The sequence below is a fragment of the Zalophus californianus genome, chromosome 7 (assembly GCF_009762305.2).
Source record: "Zalophus californianus isolate mZalCal1 chromosome 7, mZalCal1.pri.v2, whole genome shotgun sequence".
NCBI classification, from domain to species: Eukaryota; Metazoa; Chordata; class Mammalia; order Carnivora; family Otariidae; genus Zalophus; species Zalophus californianus.
Window position 1 is genome coordinate 87,034,529 of NC_045601.1, and position 16,682 is coordinate 87,051,210.

Below are 16,682 nucleotides of genomic sequence, written 5' to 3' on the forward strand. Positions count from 1 at the left end.
TCTCTCGCGCTCTCCCTCTGTCCCTCCCCCAGCTCATACACGTGCACACACATGCACACACTCTCTCAAATAAATCTTTAAAAAATAGAGAATCTCCCACTAATCAACCAACCAGACAACCCACCCATGCTCCAAAGCATTTATTGATGTTTTTTATTTTTATTTTTTTAAGATTTATTTATTGGGAGGAGGGGCAAAGGAAGAAGGAGGGAGAGAGAATCTCTAGCAGACTTCCTGCTGAGCATGGAGCCCAACTTGGGGTTCGATCTCACTACCCTAAGATCATAACCTTAGCCAAAATCAAGAGTCGGTCGCTTAACCCACTGAGCAACCCCGGCACCTCATTGATGTTTTTAAAGACATCTGCTGTGTTTTAGTCCCTAGGCCAAGTTTACTGGAGCAGTTTTTCTGTTGATCTTTATGACCATCACATGCAACATGCAAAATTATGCCCATTTTGGCTTTTAAGAAATCTAGATTTTAGAGTGATTAGATATGTTGGAGTTACTTTTATTACCACGTTCTTTCTGTATTACTGATTAAAAAGTTGAAGCTAATTTTCAGTTTCATATCCTCAAATAAGTAGACAACCCTGTTGACAAATTGAAAGCCCTTACTTCTTATAGTATTTTTATGGAACTATGAAGAAGAATATGGTACAATATTATTCCTCCAAAATCTGTGGACTTTCCAGATTATTATTTATCTGGTAAATAATTATATATAGAAAATTATAAACCTAAATATCATTGGTAAAATTTTGGATTTAGAAATATCTATGAATAAGGTCAATGAGTTTTCATTTCTGAATTCTAAGAGCATGTAGAAAATTAATATTAAAGAACAGACTTCCCCTTTAGGTTTTTTTTTTTTCTTTTTAATAAACAGACATGGCTTTTTGATTTAAAAAAATCTTTGTCTTATATATAATATGAACATCTTTAGGCTAGAATTTTTAGCTGTTTCAGTTTCAGAAAATATTTAACTTTCATAGTTCATGTCTAGCATTTCTGTAGGCATTATACAATCTAATTGGATAGTTGGGATAATGACTACTGTGGGGCCAGAGGCATAGACATTTTAGATCACAGACAGAATATAGATGAATATGGACGGCCAAACACTTAAGGAAAGCTAATTGGAATGGGAAGAGAACTCTATTACCAAATGCAACAGCTAGTTAGGTAGCATAGGAAAGCACTTGATCAAACATGAAAAAAAACCAGAGATGGATACTGAAGTGACACCTTGCACATTTTGGGCACTTGTTAAGTAAATATTGTACAGATGAATGGCGGCATCTCGGGATAAGTCAATCAAAGGAGCACAAATAAATTATTTGAATTAAATGGCATACTCTATTCTTCCATTTTGATCAACTGCCCCCCATGGAATTTTTACCTCTTAACACACTATATAATTTATTCATCTATTATATTTATGTTCTTATGACCCTCCCTGCACTCCTCCTCCAACTAAGCTCCATAAGTCAGGTATTTTTGTCTGTTCACTAACATATGTGCCAGGCACCTTGAATAGCAGAACAAATAATAGGTTCTCAAGAAATAGTTGTTATGTGAATTAATGAATTTACAGAGTTCTGTTTGCAAATCTCATTGGTAAGCACAGCAGAATTTACAAACATAGATGTGACACACTTCCAGTTACTAAGGTATTTAAGTCTAGAAAGGAATATCAAATTACTATAACATAAGGCAGAAAAACATAAGGGTTATCAAAATTATAGACATAAAGTATGGTATGGCAATGCTTCTCAACAGATGTGCTATGGGATATCGTGAGCTGTTCGGGAATTACAGGTGTGAGAAGATATTGATTTAGATTGCCTATTTTTAGCAATAAGTTTTTTTTTTTTCAGATTAGTCCTCCCATTTGAATACTCCTAGAATTGCTGAAATATATGGTCAATCCAGGTAACCTCTAGATTGAATTTAGTTTAAGGGATCTGGGGTAGTAGTATCACCAAGTGGTCAGAAAAGGCAAATATAAATTGTCTTTGGAAGAACATATCTTTATCCTAGGCATCAAACATTCATCACAAATAATATTTGAAGGACAATAAGCATGACATAACCTAGCATACTAGGATATAAGGTACTATGAATGAGAATTAAGAGAAACAAAAAAGAACAAAAACAGACCCACAGAAATTTCAATTATAGGAATAATCAACCACAGATTATAAAACAAATGTGCTTACTAAGTTAAAATAAATAAACATAAGCTTGAAAACACCTGCTTAAATTAGGAAACTCCAAAAAGTAAACTAATAGGTTTAAAAAATATATATCAAAAGAAATTCTAGAAATGAAAAAAAAATGACAACTTAAAATCAAAACTTTACAAATAATTAAATAACAGGCTAGAAAAAAATGAAGAGAGAAATACTGAACTGAAGATTAAAAAATAATTTCCAAAATGTATAACTGAGAGGAAAAAAAAATCAGAAAATCTGTAAAAGAGTTTATGATACCAGGAGAATAGGAAACAATGTTCTTTAGAGTTCTAGATGAAGATGAGACAGATTATAGGTGAGTCTATATTTGGAAAAATAATGATTGAGAATTTTGCATAACTAATAGAGATACTGATCCTGTCTATACTTGGGGCAACCTACCTCGTTTCTGCTTGCAAACATTTTCATTCCTTTACTCCAATGTGCTTTAAAATTATTTTCTATGTATGCCAAGACATGGAATGTGCTGGAAAATATTGTTTTGGGTCGGTGTTAACAATTTTTTTCGTTTAAAACTCAGATAGTAAATATTGTAGAATTTGTGGGCCATATATATGGTTTCTGTTGCAAAGACTCAATACCATGGTTGTAGGACAAAAGCAGCCACAAACAATACGTAAACAAATAGATGTCACTGTGTTCCAAAAAACTTTATTTACAAAAACAGATATCAGTCTGCATTTGTCCCACAGTCTGTAGGCTATAGTTTCCTAACCCTTACTTTAGAGGATCAAGGCATGGATTACAATTAAAAAACATGTTGTGCCATTTTACTCCCAGTATCAGCTTTCAGAATACATGTTGAAGGCATAATGCAATGTTTCTTGAACTTTATTGCTCACATTAATGGACATAATGAGTTGGTAATAATACTAGAGGTATGTACATGGACTATATCAGTTAAAAAGGGATAATTTATACACTAACAAAGCCAAAAATATACCTTTAGGAAACTAAATTCAATACCATAAAATTTATGATGAAATTCAAAACTTTCGAAAGAAAATTTAAAACATTTTATTTTGTTATTTTTTAAAGATTTATTCATTTGAGGGAGAGAAAGACAGAGAGACAGAGTGTGCAGGGTCGGCGGAAGAACAATGGGAGAGGGAGAGAGAGAATCCCAAGCAGACACCCAGCCCGACACAGGGCTCGATCCCAGGACCCTGAGATGATGACCCGAGCCCAAACCAAGAGTCAGATCCTCAACCAACTGAGCCATCCAGGTGACCAAGAAAATTTAAAACATTTTAAAGGAGGAAAAAGAAAATTTTTTCTGAAGAAAGCTAAAGCAAGGTCATTTTGAAATATAATGGAAGGAAACACGCAACTGTGGATATCAGAAAACTTCAAAAAGTAATGTACAGGGGCGGAGCAAGATGGCGGAGGAGTAGGAGACCTAGATTTCGTCTGGTCTCAGGAATTCAGCTGAATAGGGATCAAACCATTCTGAACACCTACGAACTCAACAGGAGATCGAAGAAGAGAGTAGCAACAACTCTGAACAGAGAAGCGACCACTTTCTGGAAGGTAGGACGTGCGGAGAAGTGAATCCGAGGCGATATTCGGGAGGATAGACGGCGGGGGGGGGGCCTCCGCCAGCTGCATCTGGCAAGTGATAGAGCCGCGGAGCACAAAATCAGAACTTTTAGGAGTCGGCTCTGCTGAGGGACGTCGCTCCAGTGGCTAAGCGGGGGTTGGAACCCTCGTGGGACAGTGTGGTCTCAGGACCCTCGGGGTCACAGAAAGACCGGGGGTGCCTGGGTGCGGCAGAGCTCCCAGGTATCGGAGCGGGGAAGTCGGCTACAGAGACGGAGCCGAGGCGCGGGCTCTCAGCTCGGGGTTGCCATAAACTGTGATCCGCGGCCCAGTCGGGCCACTGCTCCTCCAGCAGGGACCCAACAAGCGGCAGAGCCGGGGAGACTCCCCTTTCTCCCCCGGGAGGAGAAGCGCGGGAACGCACCGCAGGGATCTGCTGGGTTTGGAGACTCCACACGGGGTCGGGTGCCAGAGATACAAACACTCGGTCACAGGCCGGGTAAGCACGGAGTGCGGCCGGAGACCGGGGACACGGGAGTGACTGCTTTTCTCTGGGGGCACACTGAGGAGCGGGGCCCCGAGTTCTCGGCTCCTCCGGGCGGAGATTGGGAGGCCACCATTTTCGCCCTGGTCCTCCAAAGCTGTACCGAGAGCTTGCAGGGAACAAAAGCTCTTGAGAGCAAACCTGAGCAGCTTGCTTAGACCAGACCGACAAGGGCGGGGCAATTCAGCCTCCGGCAAAGACATTTGGAAACCACGGCAACAGGCCCCTCCCCCAGAAGATCAGCACTAACAGCCAGCAAGCCAAGACCAAGTCTACCGATCAAGGAGAATGGGAGAACTCCAGCGCTAGGGGAATACTGCACATAGAATTCATGGCTTTTTTTTTTACCACGATTCATTAGTTCATCAAAGTTAATTTTTTTACCTGTTTTTTTTTTTTTAATTTTTTTTCCCTTTTTCAACCAACATCTTATCAATCCCTTTTTTTAAAAAAACATTTTTTATCTTTCATTTTTAGAGTCATATTTTATCCCTTCATAGCAGTTACCCTTATTTTTGGCATATATTTATAAGTTGTTCTCTCTTTAACTTTTGAGATACAGTTTCTTCTAACAGATCAAAATATACCCTAAATCACTAGTGTATGGCTTTGTTCTAGTCTCCTGCCTGACCACATTCTCTCCCTTTTTTCTTTTTTTATTTAAATCTTCTTTTTTCAAACAACTTATCTATTCCTTTTATAAAATCTTTTATAATTTTCATCTTTACAGTCATCTTCCATCCCTTCATTGTATCGACCCTTATTTTGTACATATATGTCTTTCTTCCTTTAAAATTTTAGGAGGCACTTTTTTCTAACAGACCAAAATACGCCCAAAATCTAGTGTGTGACACTGATCTATGCACTAGCCTGATCATATTTGATCATATTCTGCTTTTTTGTATTGTTCTGTTTTTGTTTTTATCCTTTTTTTCTTTTTTTTTCTCTTTCTTTTTTCTTTCTTTCCCTTTCTTTTCCCCTGGTTTCAGGTCTTTTCTGATTTGTATACAGTATATTTGCTGGGGACGTTGTTAACCTGTTAGCATTTTGTTCTCTCATTCATCTATTCTCCTCTGGACAAAATGACAAGACGAAAAAAATCACCTCAGCAAAAAGAACAAGAGGTAGTACCGTCAGCCAGGGACCTACTCAATATGGACGTTAGTACGATGTTGGACCTAGAGTTCAGAATCATGACTTTAAAGATACTAGCTGGGCTTGAAAAAAGCATGGAAGTTATTAGAGAAACCCTTTCTGGAGAAAAAAAGAACTAAAATCTAACCAATTCGAAATCAAAAAGGCTATTGATGAGGTGCAATCAAAAACGGGGGCACTAACTGCTAGGATAAATGAGACAGAAGAGAGAATCAGTGATATAGAAGACCAAATAATGGAAAATAAAGAGGCTGAGACAAAGAGAGATAAACAACTACAGGACCACGAGGGCAGAATTCGAGAGATAAGTGATACGATGAGACAAAACATTAGAATAATTGGAATCCCAGAAGAAGAAGAAAGACAGAGAGGGGCAGAAGGTATATTGGAGCAAATAATAGCAGAGAACTTCCCTAATGTGAGGAAGGAAACAGGCATCAAAATCCAGGAGGCACAGAGAACCCCTCTCAAAATCAATAATAATAGGTCAACACCCCGACATCTAATAGTAAAACTTACGAGTCTCAGAGACAAAGAGAAAATCCTGAAAGCAGCTCGGGAGAAGAGATATGTAACCTACAATGGTAGAAACATTAGATTGGCAACAGACCTATCCACAGAGACCTGGCAGGCCAGAAAGGACGGGCAAGATATCTTCAGAGCACTAAACGAGAAAAATATGCAGCCAAGAATACTATATCCAGCTAGGCTGTCATTGAAAATAGAAGGAGAGATCAAAAGCTTCCAGGACAAATGAAAACTAAGGGAATTTGCAAACACAAAACCAGCCCTCCAAGAAATATTGAAAGGGGTCCTCTAAGCAAAGAGAGAGCCTAAAAGCAGCATAGATCAGAAAGGAACAGACAATATACAGTAACAGTCACCTTACAGGCAATACAATGGCACTAAATTCATATCTTTCAATAGTTACCCTGAATGTAAATGGGCTAAATGCCCCAATCAAAAGATATAGGCTGTCAGATTGGATTCAAAAACAATACCCATCGGGCGCCTGGGTGGCTCAGTTGGTTAAGCGACTGCCTTCGGCTCAGGTCATGATCCTGGAGTCCCGGGATCGAGTCCCGCATCGGGCTCCCTGCTCAGCAGGGAGTCTGCTTCTCCCTCTGACCCTCTCCCCTCTCGTGCTCTCTATCTCTCATTCTCTCTCTCTCAAATAAATAAAATCTTTAAAAAAAACAAAAACAAAAACAAAAACAAGACCCATCAATATGCTGTTGCAAGAGACTCATTTTAGATCCAAAGACACCCCCAGATTGAAAGTGAGGGGGTGGAAAATCATTTACCATGCTAATGGACCCCAAAAGAAAGCTGGGGTGGCAATCCTTATATCAGACAAATTAGATTTTCAAACAAAGACTGTAATAAGAGATGAGGAAGGACACTATATCCTACTTAAATGGTCTATCCAACAAGAAGATCTAACAATTGTAAATATCTATGCCCCTAACATGGGAGCAGCCAATTATATAAGGCAATTAATAACAAAAGCGAAGAAACACATTGACAACAATACAATAATAGTGGGGGACTTTAACACCCCCCTGACTGAAATGGACAGATCATCTAAGCAAAAGATCAACAAGGAAATAAAGACTTTAAATGACACACTGGACCAAATGGACTTCACAGACATATTCAGAACATTCCATCCCAAAGCAATGGAATACACATTCTTCTCTAGTGCCCATGGAACATTCTCTAGAATTGATCACATCCTAGGTCACAAATCAGGTCTCAACTGGTACCAAAAGATTGGGATCATTCCCTGCATGTTTTCAGACCACAATGCTTTGAAACTAGAACTCAATCACAAGAGCAAGTTGGAAAGAACTCAAATACATGGAGGCTAAAGAGCATCCTACGAAAGAATGAATGGGTCAACCAGGAAATTAAAGAAGAATTAAAAAAATTCATGGAAACCAATGAAAATGAAAACACAACTGTTCCAAACCTTTGGGATACAGCAAAGGCAGTCCTGAGAGGAAAGTATATAGCAATACAAGCCTTTCTCAAGAAACAAGAAAGGTCTCAAATACACAACCTAGCCCTACACCTAGAGGAGCTGGAGAAAGAACAGCAAATAAAGCCTAAACCCAGCAGGAGAAGAGAAATAAAGATCAGAGCACAAATCAATGAAATAGAAACCAAAAGAACAGTAGAACAGATCAATGAAATTAGGAGCTTGTTCTTTGAAAGAATTAACAAGATTGATAAACCCCTGGCCAGACTTATCAAAAAGAAAAGAGAAATGACCCAAATCAACAAAATCATGAAAGAAAGAGGAGAGATCACAACCAACACCAAAGAAATACAAACAATTATAAGAACATATTATCAGCAACTCTATGCCAGCAAATTAGATAACCTAGAAGAAATGTGTACATTCCTAGAGATGTATCAACGACCAAAATTGAACCAGGAAGAAATAGAAAACCTGACCAGACCTGTAGCCACTAAGAAAATTGAAGCAGTCATCATAAATCTCCCAAGAAACAAAAGCCTGGGGCCAGATGGCTTCCCAGGGGAATTCTATCAGACATTTAAAGAAGAATTAATACCTATTCTCCTGAAACTGTTCCAAAAAATAGAAATGGAAGGAAAACTTCCAAACTCATTTTATGAGGCCAGCATTACCTTGATCCCAAAACCAGACAAAGACCCCAACAAAAAGGAGAATTACAGACCAATATCCTTGATGAACATGGATGCAAAAATTCTCACCAAAATACTAGCCAATAGTATCCAACAGTACATTAAAAGGATTATTCACCATGACCAAGTGGGATTTATCCCTGGACTGCAAGGATGGTTCAACATCCGCAAATCAATCAACGTGATACAATACATTAACAAAAGAAAGAACAAGAATCATATGATCCTCTCAATAGATGCAGAAAAAGCATTTGACAAAGTACAGCATCCTTTCTTGATCAAAACTCTTCAGAGAATAGGGATAGAGGGTACATACCTCGATATCATAAAAGCCATCTATGAAAAACCTACAGCGAATATCATTCTCAATGGGGAAAAGCTGAGAGCTTTTCCCCTAAGGTCAGGAACGCGGCAGGGATGTCCACTCTCACCACTGCTATACAACATATTATTAGAAGTCCTAGCCACAGCAATCAGACAACAAAAAGAAATCAAAGGCATCCAAATCAGCAAAGAGGAAGTCAAACTCTCAGTCTTTGCAGATGATATGATACTGTATGTGGAAAACCCAAAGACTCCACCCCAAAACTGCTAGAACTCATACAGGAATTCAGTAAGGTAGTAGGATATGAAATCAATGCACAGAAATCAGTGGCATTCCTATACACCAACAATAAGACAGAAGAGAGACAAATCAAGGAGTCGATCCCATTTACAATTGCACCCAAAACCATAAGATACCTAGGAATAAATTTAACCAAAGAGGCAAAGGATCTGTACTCAGAAAACTATAAAATACTCATGAAAGAAATTGAAGAAGACACAAAGAAATGGAAAAACGTTCCATGCTCATGGATTGGGAGAACCAACATTGTGAAGATGTCAATGCTACCTAGAGCAATCTAAACATTCAATGCAATCCCCATGAAAATACCATCCACTTTTTTCAAAGAAATGGAACAAATAATCCTAAAATTTGTATGGAACCAGAAGAGTCCCCGAATAGCCAGAGGAATGTTGAAAAAGAAAAGCAAAGCCGGCGGCATCACAATTCCGGACTTCCAGCTCTATTACAAAGCTGTCATCATCAAGACAGTATGGTACTGGCACAAAAATAGACACATCGATCAATGGAACAGAATCAAGAGCCCAGAAATGGACCCTCAACTCTGTGGTCAACTTATCTTTGACAAAGCAGAAAAGAATATCCAATGGCAAAAAGACAGTCTCTTCAACAAATGGTGTTGGGAAAATTGGACAGCCACATGCAGAAGAATGACACTGGACCATTTCCTTACACCATACACAAAAATAGACTCCAAATGGTTGAAAGACCTAAACGTGAGACAGGAGTCCATCAAAATCCTAAAGGACACCACAGGTAGCAACCTCTTCGACCTTAGCTGAGGCAACTTCTTCCTAGAAACATCGCCAAAGGCAAGGGAAGCAAGGGCAAAAATGAACTATTGGGATTTCATCAAGATAAAAAGCTTTTGCACAGCAAAAGGAACAGTCCACAAAACCAAAAGACAACCGACAGAATGGGAGAAAATATTTGTAAATGACATATCAGATAAAGGGCTAGTATCCAAAATCTATAAAAAAAACTTATCAAACTCAACACCCAAAGAACAAATAATCCAATCAAGAAATGGTCAGAAGACATGAACAGACATTTTTCCAAAGAAGACATCCAAATGGCCAACAGACACATGAAAAAGTGCTCAACATCGTTCGGCATCAGGGAAATCCAAATCAAAACCTCAATGAGCTACCACCTCACACCAGTCAGAATGGCTAAAATTAACAAGTCAGGAAACGACAGATGTTGCCGGGGATGTGGAGAAAGGGGAACCCTCCTACACTGTTGGTGGGAATGCAAGCTGGTGCAGCCACTCTGGAAAACAGTATGGAGGTTCCTCAAACAGTTGAAAATAGAGCTACCATATGATCCAGCAATTGCACTACTGGGTATTTACCACAAAGATACAAATGTAGGGATCCGAAGGGGTACGTGCACCCCAATGTTTATAGCAGCAATGTCCACAATAGCCAAACTGTGGAAAGAGCCAAGATGTCCATCGACAGATGAATGGATAAAGAAGAGGTGGTATATATACACAGTGGAATATTATGCAGCCATCAAAATGAATGAGATCTTGCCATTTGCAACGATGTGGCTGGAACTGGAGGGTCTTATGCTGAGTGAAATAAGTCAATCAGAGAAAGACATGTATCATATGACCTCACTGATATGAGGAATTCTTAATCTCAGGAAACAAACTGAGGATTGCTGGAGTGGTGGGGGGTGGGAGGGATGGGGTGGCTGGGTGATAGACATTGGGGAGGGTATGTGCTATGGTGAGCGCTGTGAATTGTGCAAGACTGTTGAGTCGCAGATCTGTACCTCTGCGACAAATAATGCAACATATGTTAAGAAAAAAGACAAAAAAGAAAATAGCAGGAGGGGAGGAATGAGGGGGAGTAAGTCATAGGCGGAGACGAACCATGAGAGACGATGGACTCTGAAAAACAAACTGAGGGTTCTAGAGGGGAGGTGGGTGGGGAGATGGGTTAGCCTGGTGATGGGTATTCAAGGGGGCACGTTCTGCATGGAGCATTGGGTGTTATGCACAAACAATGAATCATGGAACACTACATCAAAAACTAATGATGTAATATATGATGATTAACATAACAATAAAAAATAATGTACAGTCTAAGACAGAAAAATAAAAGTAAAGAAAGCTCCATTTAGTTTCCTACCAAGATCTTTGTCTTGCTATTTTCTCAAATTATTATGGTTTTTCTATTGATTTTGTAGTATTTTTAAAAACGCACAGATTTTTGCAAACAAAAGCAACATTTTATCAATGATAAATCTGAAAACAAATAACTGTTAAGAATTTGGGTGTGATTATTTTTGACCCATGATACAATATTTGTTATTGGAGATTGGCCAATTTTAATTTACAAGGACTAAGTATTTTGATAATGTAAGAGTCTGATATTCTCATTTCTGTTAGTGTGAGTATAATGAAAGGAAATAAAGCATAATAACATAGTTTGATATTATTTAAGAATTGATCACTGAATGGATAGTGGGAAATTCCCATGGAATCCTGACATCTTAATTGCTTCTGCAGTTAGATCCATATGGGCTCTGAATACACCTACTGAGACAAAATTATAGTAAATGCCAGTCAGAAAGAGTTATTTATTTCTTACCACTCACTACAGAAGGGCAAACATGACCTTAGAGACTATCCAGTAAAAATGAACATGTTGACACCTAGGACATATATTGGACATATTAGAAGTTGCGCACAATAAAGTTAATTTGGAAGGCTGAATAACCATATGTTTATAATATAATCACATAATTTATTTCCAAAGTACTTACTACCATGATGTACTCCATTACAGTTTAACATATTTTAAAGATTTTTTTATTTTATTTATTTGAGAGAGTGTGTGCATACAAAAGTGGGGGGAGGGGCAGAGGGAGAGGATCACTAAGAAATTCTAGAAATAGTGATCTATTGGAATCATGGCTATATGTATGCTGAATATTTTGAAGAGAGACTTCCTTTTTTCACTGCTGTTCAAGAAAAGATTTCAGTTAGGTAATTGCAGGTCTGTAAAGATGCTTCCATATGTCCTCTAAAACAATAGGACCATCATATTACTGTTTTGCATAGCTGTTCTTTGTCTACTTTCTTTCTTAACTATTGTATAAATTAAGTTTCCAACTAGATCTCTCCCTTGTTCTTTCAAGTTCTGTCCATATCAATTTGCGGAGTCTGACAGTGTGAATGAGGCCTTATGTTAGAGCTTTATCATTTGGTTATCACTTGGAGGGGAAAGGTTGGTTTCCCAATGAGAGTAATGCTTTGTATAATTGTGTCAAACTTCTAAAAGCTAATAGATCTTTTCTTTTTAAGTTATGACATCATGTCTCCATAATGGCATAAGTAGGTCAGTCACCTGAAGGGCAAAGAAAAAGATGGTAACCCCTCTAGAGTGATGGCATGAGGCCAGAGTGTTAGTTTTATATTTTTAGGAATCATATTGTCAGGTAAATGAAATGGTGACTTCCAATATAAATGACAAAAGAGAGGGAAAAGTCCTGGGGATGAAGAAATAGAAGCTAAATAGATAATAGAAGCAAAGGAGAGGAATCACTTCAGTTCAATTACTTAACTTTGAGATAAAACAAGCCAGTATCAGTCTCAGTCAAAATGTGACTATTGCTACTCCCAACTGCAATAAATCAATTTGAAATGTAGAAAAATGGAAAGCCCATTAAAAGTTTCTGTTTTCAACCACAAGGAGGCACATAAGTTATAAATGGATTGATAAAACTGTTCAGCATAGTTACAAAATTATAATTAAAATTCACATGATTGACACTCTGAAACATTTTCTGAAAACAAACATGATCCTTCACAGACCTGATAGCATCAGATGGTGTTACTCAGACCCATGGAGAAAGACCACAGGTTAATTAAAAGACCACAGGTTAATTACGGGTTTTCCAGGAAATGTAGTCATCACACATGATCTAATACTCAAAATCTAAATTTAGAGTATCTCAAAGAATGTGCAAACTATTATCCTAATGATAACTTTGTTAGCTATATTAAAAGAAAACATTTAAACATTTAAAAAGAAACACTTCTCTTAACCAAAAAAGCCTATTTCTGAAGTGAGAAAGTACTTTCAATTTATTACATGGGTCACCCATAATGAAACATTTTCTGCATCCTGTCAGTTAGTTAGCCAAAGCAAGGTAAAAATATGTTTTGAAATTGTCTAAAATTATTTTATTCTGATTGGTTTGAATAAAATAAAATGAAATAAAATATCTTTGATTGGGATTATCAGGGTAACAGATTATCATTAGAAATAAAATTGACCATTTATAATGGACCTCAGTATTGTACCAAGCTGAAGCATTTTCCCTTTAAACTTCCAATGTTAGGTCTAATTGTTGCTGGAATTAATAAGATGAAACATAAATGGAAATAATTCTTAAAGAGAAACAGTACCTGAGAAATATGCAAATATTTATTGTTGTGCAAAACTAACCAGTTGAAGTACTTATTGAACATATACTGTGCGCAGGTGTCCTAGGCATTAAGAGTGCAGTGATGAACAAGAAAGAGAAATTATCTCTCTCATGGCATTTACTTCCTAGTGGGGGAGACAGACAATAAGCAAACAAAAATAAATAAGGAAGTAGGAATGCATGCTGTGAAGAATATAAAATCAGGTGATAGAATAAGAGAGTAACACTTTCGACTGGATGGTCAGAGACAACCTCAAGAAGGAATATACAAGGAGGGACACAGAAGCACAGTTCATTTCATTAAATAAGTTGAAAATCACCTCAACGCCATCAATATTAGGAATACTAGATCAATTATTATATATCTATATAATGTAGTACATACAAGAAAGTGTAACACATGTAGTACAGTTTTAAAGTTTCCACAACATATTGTGGAATTAAAAATTGAGGATGCCAGTGTTACATACTGTATGATATTATTTATGTAACAATAGTATTAATTTCTATGGCTGCATACATATGTCAATGCATAAGTGGATACCTGAAATTATACATAACAAAATGTAAATCTCCCTTGGGGAGATGAGTGGATGTAGACACCCAAGTTGGTAATGATTAATGGGGACTTTTGCCTTAGCAGTTATGTTTTAAAGTTTTATAAGTAAAAGATACTCAGATATTAATTTTATAATAAAAATAATTAAAAAATTAAAAGTAAGGCAATTTGATGTTGCCAGAGGGGAGGGGAATATGGGGTGGACAAAATGAGTGAAGGAGGTCAAAAGGTAGAAACTTCCCGTTATACAATAAACAGGCCATGGGGATATAATTGAGAACACGGTGATTATAGTTAATACTGTGTTGCATATTTGACCTTTGCTAAGAGAGTAAATCATTAAAATTCTCATCACAAGAAAAAAAGTTGTAACTCTGTGTGGTGATGGATGTTAACTAGACTTATCGTGGTGATCATTTTGCAATATACAAATCACTGAGACAAATATAATGTTATATATCAGTTATACCTCAATGAAAAAGGTAAGACAATCTGATAACATAAACCAAAATTATTAGACAACTTCTAATTTCAACTTTATTATTGCAATCTTGAAAACATCATTTAAGTCAGCTCTTTTCTGTACAAAAATTAGTAGCCATATCTATTCACTACTAACTATACTTAGAGCACTTATACTCAAAGTTGAAATCACTGCACTGGTAAAGCTATTATGTCTATATAAGAACATGATCAAAATAAAACAAACGTGAAGAAAATAAAGTTGTCTTAACCTTCATTGTTTAAAACTCACCCAGAAAAATAACTGAATGATAAAACACTCTGGTAAAAAGTGTGAGGGGACAGAAGTTCTGTCAGTCTTGATTACTTTTCAGGTACATCAAGGAAACATGAACTACACTGATCTCTTCAAATAATCTCCTTTGAAAGGCAGCTAACCACACCTCTGACTGAATAGTTTTTTTCAAGGACAACTTAAAAGTTGACTTTTGTAAAGCTAAGACATGGGGGTGCTTGTTTGTTTTGTCATGGATAAGAATGATGTTTTAGCAGATGTTGGAGAGTGTGATTGATTCCCGAGATTAGTGCTAACCTTTAATTTCTAAATTAAAATTAAAACCTTAGACATTCTGTGAAAGGAAACCAAGAGAGTCACACAATAGGGGAATGCTGTTTCTTCTCATAGTATTCCTTTAACAGTTCCAAAGGTCTTTAGGAATAACTAACACTTCCCCTGTTTGGATTAACACTGAAGCACATTCTACCACTAAAAAGATAATAAAACTACATCCAAGTTGGTTATTATTCATGAAGATATGCAAGTAGCTATAATCAGGAGTTTAAGATGGCATATTTTTTTAAGTAGAAAATATTCAATTAGATTTTTGTAGAATTTCATTCTTCCCTTGGCTATATAAAGGACTAAACAGTGCCTCAGAACATACTCCTAGAGTCTTCTCCGGCTATTGGTAGAGAGCAAAGCTTGCAAAAATTTTTCTACCATGGATTTCTTTCTTTTTTTTTTTTTTTTAAGATTTTATTTTATTTACTTGACAGAGAGAGAGAATGCGAAAGAGGGAACACAAGCAGGGGGAGTGGGAGAGGGAGAAGCAGTCTTCCCGCCTAGCAGGGAGCCCGACATGGGGCTCAATCCCAGGACCCTGGGATCATGACCTGAGTCGAAGGCAGACGCTTAATGACTGAGCCACCCAGGCACCCCACTATCATGGATTTCTGTATTGTGTTTCAAAAAGAAAAAATAATGACATCAGTGAGGAAATCCAGGGCACGTTATCACCAGGGCAACGTGGATCCTCCACATGGCACTAAAATTCTTTGGAGAAGAGGATCCCTAGAATATCAGAAACTACAGCAAATAATATGCCCAATATTATTGATTCATCAGCCACCTAAATACTATAATGTAAACTCTATCAGTACCCTAGAAATAACCACATCCATTGGGTTTCTTCTTTACCTGGAATTCTAATTATGTCTTTCTTCTAGACTCTCCAGTACAGTTACTGGTGAGATGGAAATAACATAATAAAACCTCAGCTGTAGATCAGATTTAGGGTGAAGAACACTGGGGAAAATCTTAGAATACCTAGAACTCAACAACGTGGTACCCTATCTGACAGCACCCTCATGGCGGTATTAGCCTTTGGGACTGATTGATGTTTATCTCCCCTCCATGCAAAACAAAACAAAAAAAAGGTTGTATAATCTGGAAATAAATGTACATAAGTATTTAAAATATAAGTGTCTAATTAACACTTAATCAGGATTTTTCTTTTCTGTGAGAACTTCCTTAAATCTCATAGAATTACTGATGAGACTAAGATGATTTTGATGAGATATATTGCAATTACTTGTACAAAGGAATGCCTTGAAGAATTATTAATCCTTATTTATTGCAATTGTTTTCCTTTGTCTTCATGAATTTATAAAATATATGAATAAGAAAATTAAATGTCACTCAATGTTTTTATAACAAAGCAGTTTGGAAGGGCCAGATAAATATCACATTACTCTGATAATAGATTCAAGGTCATGCAAGTAATGTATTGGCTAAATGACCATAGAGATTTCTATTTTATCCTGCAATGCTAAGCTGAATGACTAGGACAAAATGTTGCAATAGCATTTGAGCTTCTATGATTTTAAAATACCAGAGCATTTAAAAAATCCTCATGAAATTTGCATTGCAATGTGCCTTACATATTAGGTAGTGCAATCCTATCTTGGGACGTAATCTGATGGCATCATCACACACACACACATTCATCATCCCGTCCTACAGATTCAAAAGGGAGAATGTTTTCTGAGTGTAACTCACATCCCACTAACTTATCATATTCCTGTTGACTAGCAGGAAGCTGAAATAACTTAATGTGCTTTGAATATTTAACCCAAAGTAATA

General features: G+C 37.1%; 1 protein-coding gene across 4 annotated transcripts in view; it reads right to left on the minus strand.

Moving 5' to 3' along the window:
- The window catches only part of ADGRB3 (adhesion G protein-coupled receptor B3), a 726,710-nt gene that overhangs the window by 280,143 nt on the left and 429,885 nt on the right, over window positions 1–16,682 (minus strand). The gene's annotated exons all lie outside the window — the stretch shown is intronic.